Source organism: Cynoglossus semilaevis, chromosome 20 (genome assembly GCF_000523025.1).
Source record: "Cynoglossus semilaevis isolate Cse_v1.0 chromosome 20, Cse_v1.0, whole genome shotgun sequence".
NCBI classification, from domain to species: domain Eukaryota; kingdom Metazoa; phylum Chordata; class Actinopteri; order Pleuronectiformes; family Cynoglossidae; genus Cynoglossus; species Cynoglossus semilaevis.
In genome coordinates, this window is record NC_024326.1 from 8,087,944 (window position 1) to 8,092,065 (window position 4,122).

Consider the following 4,122-nt stretch of genomic DNA (forward strand, 5'->3'; position numbering starts at 1 on the left):
AACGTCGACGGAGTTCCTGGGGAATGACAGGGAGCAGATGTCTTTATTATTATTGTCCCAAAAAAGGGTGTTTGTCTCAGCGGAACCAATATATACATATTTATGTAGATATAGATAGGTACATAAAAACACATAAATACATACATAAATATACACAGTACATACACATTCTTTCAGAGACGGTTCAGACTGCTGTCCTGGTTTTGTTTCCCTTATCTGCCGTCTATTTGCCATATTGATTTAGCTGAGTTTATCGAGTGTGGAGGAATGTGTGACACCACACAACAGTCACATCAACAGTTTTGACAGAGACAAAAACGTCTGTTGTTGCACCCGTTGCCATGAGTTTTGCAAACCCCAGTCAGAAAACTAAATGACCCATTGATTGACCTCCTTATTATGATGCAAACAAGGTTACGAGTTCAGGCTCAGACCTGTCTGTGCTGACCTTACAGGACCGAAAACACTACCGACATTCAGCTTGACAAAATAAACTAAATATTTCTGAGTGTAGCTGAAATAGCATTTAAAAAGGCTCGATTTAATGTCTAAGACACACTTTTGGTCAACATGTGACAATACTACGGCTGTAGCTAGCTCGTGGCAAACAGAGGCGGTCCATCCAATTACATCACTGTCATCAGTGGGCCGTATAGGTGACGCATGAGCTAATATGGGCTGGGCTGTTGGACACAAATGTGTACTTTTGAGAGAGCATTTACAATGGTGGATCAAAGTTGTGAATACGTGCGTGAACGAAGGCTCGTCTCTTCAGGTAGGTCTGTGATAGACTGGTGACCTCTCCTCGACAGCTTGTGATTTTCAGCCAATGAGAGATGGGGATTGGCCCCAGCTTCTCCTGCAATCCTGGATTGGATGAAACAGATGAAGATGAACAAATTATATGGTTGCCGATGTTGTAGTTCAGCCAATAAATGTTTACTACAATACAACACTATAACTTTTTGTTTAGTTAACCTCCAGTAGGTGATAATATCAGATATGAGAACTTTTACTTTCATTTGTGATTCAGATCAGATTAGATATTAAAGCACCGTCTTGTCACGTTAGGTTGAATGTGTTATAATATGTGTGTAACGGCAGCTCACACGGGGTGTTGCTTTTTTTTTTTCAAGACTACAGAGAATGCCCATTTTAAGCATATATTAATTTTGTGCTGAATATTATATAACACTGCTGATGAGTGATTGGGCTCCCGAGATGATGAATTATAAAAACCTACATCTGGCTGTCCAAATGAAGGCCAGTGGTGAAGTGGAAACAGCAGTAAATATTTAATATTTCTCAGATCATGGGGTTCTACCATGGCACCGTCTAACCAGTATCCATGGTGCACAGAGGGAGGAGATGTAAACACAGAGCAGCTCAGAAAAATCCTCCCTGTGCTCTGAGCAGCAGAGATGTTCAGAAGGCCGAGAGTCATATCAACCACGGACGTTAACCAGACACAGTGATTTTGAAGAGTCAACTTAGCTTCTCTTATTATAATAATAATAATAATAATAATAATAATAATAATAATAATAATAATAATAATAATAATAATAAAGAATTTTCCAAAAAAAATCTGTGTATCTGTTTTCCAATGTTACACATTATTTGGAAACACAGGCATTGTCTATTTGCAAAGGAGTGACCGAAAGATGGACGGAAAACACAGACTGGCCTGGACAGAAGTAGGAAAATGCAGAGATATCTGTGCAGAGTTGAAAGTCCTACCAAAGTAAACAGTGCATGTTAACCCAGCAGCAGCAGCAGCAGCAGCAGCAGCAGCAGCAGCAGACTCTGGGCCTCAGGGCTGTTTGACCATGGGGCAGCAGCACACTGCGGCCCAGTGACTCCCCCCAGGAGATGCCTGTTGATCTTTCCATGCTGCCTTTCAAAGGAGGGCATCGCTGGCCCAGCCTCCGGAAGAGATGTTATCTCTGACTCAGCCCTTTTGGGTTTCCTCGACAGACACAAGGGTACAATTCTGGCAGCCAAAAAAAAGTCTCTCTGGTTCATTTTAGACATTAAGCTGGATCAAAAGGTCACAAGCAAAAGCGTGTTTGTGTGCTCAAGACTTTTGTTGGATTATTTTTCGTGCTCTCCGTCAGATTATTAGAAAGCTGTCACAGCTTCATCTCTGTGGCATTTTGACCTCTCCCTCACTTTGTTACTACAGTCAGAGGAGAAATGCGAAGGAGGGAATACAAAGCATCTCCTCCACCCTAACCAAACTATGAGTCTCACACAGAGGAAGTGTGTTTCACACAAGAGGAACTATCAAAGCAGAATAATGGGTCAAACCGCCACTCTTGCCAATGATTAATCATTAATAGAATTTGCAAAAAAGGCCACACGAAGCGTAGTGTGATGACATCATATGGCTATGCATAATCCAGTTAGTGAGAAACAGAGGGAGGAGGTTTAAGGAGGGCCCGGGTGAGACAGTGAGTGACACTGATCCTATAGGACAGTGAACATCACAGGGTGTGACACATATGACCTGTGTGTGTACACACGGTGGGCGTGTGTCGCAAGAATAGGCAAGAAGTTCTCAACGATATGTACTATATGTATGAAAGTGAAATATATATATATATACATATATATATATATTGTGACCTGTTTTCCTCATTAGTTTTACAAGATAAGAACAAAGATGAAACATTGATGTTATGATGGGTAAAAGCTGTTCTTCCTCCTGTGCTTAATTTCACAATTAATTATCCATTCGTTTATTTTATTCCTGTCCCTGAAAGATGATAAAGTTCAACACTGACGTCAGCGTGAATTTAAAGAGGAATTTGCAGATTAATAAAACCCTAATAGACGCCAACTGACACAGCAGCTCTGAGGACAAATGCACTTTTTTTTTCCAGTGAACAAATACTGGACATACTTTGTACGTGTAACACAGCTTGTTGGCACAAATCCAGGAAACAATAGTCCGTGGATATTGGGCCAAATGGGCACTTAGGGACACACAAAAATGGATTTGCAAGTTCCTCTGTTAATCAGCTGGTGACAGACGAGAAAAATTAATTCATTAATAACACTGTGTTCGGCTTGGACAACGGAGGAGTTTATATTAGGTTAAATATTAGCTACACACACAAATATGTTCATATGTAGAAGCGGCGCAGAATGTGGCCCAGAGGGTAATAAGTGACTTTTCAGGAGAGTTCCCCTAACACGGCTAACGTTTCTATTTCTGTGGAGGAAAACGAATGCAGATGAGATTGTCTGTGAAAGGAACAATTTGACTAACAAATCTATTCCTCTTTCCAGTGAAATGAATTACTAGTTGTATTGTTTGTACATTTTCTTGCTGCTTATTAATGTTCAGGGTTGCAGGTGCAGAGCTGCAGCCACCCCCGGTCATAAATTATTTCACAAGGCCACAAAAAAACAGTGTTTCATAGAATGCGTCTATGCAAATGTAATGCAGTTTTTGAAACGTCAAACTTTTCCATCTACAGCTCTGCTGTTGGACTAGCTGTTACATAGCTGACACATTTAAAACTACAATAAAAACAGCAACAGGGACGTTGAATACAGGAACTCACCTGTATTCAACCCTCACAGATCAAAGTCCTGTGAGGGTTATGCAAATTAGGAGCTTCAGTCAGTCTGTGAGATCATATAGCGACTGAGCATGAAATAAACAAATAAGCCAACAGTTAACAAGATTTTCAAATCAAATTTGTAAAATGAAAAGGAAACCAGTGGCACTGAATTTTGTTTGTCTGAAGCATTTTTGCTTTTCTTTCTGATAGGTCCATCAAGAAACGGCCAATATTTAATTCATTCAATCATCACTGGCTGATTCTATAATCATGTTCATGTGATCCTCTGATTATATCATCATGTAATCATGGCTGCCATGCTCCTGGAGAATCCAAAGAAGTTCTGCAAGTGACAGAAGTAGTCAGGTGTAGAAAACTCTTCAGAGCCAAAAAGGAACTGGAGCCAGAACCATATGTATCTGATGAGCTGAGTTTCCTGCGAGTTCAGCTGGAGGTTACAGCTATAGCCTGACAGCTTCCTTGTATCCAAGGCATCTTGAACCCAATTCAGTTTGCCTGTGTATGGGAACCCAAGATTGTCGCCAAATGC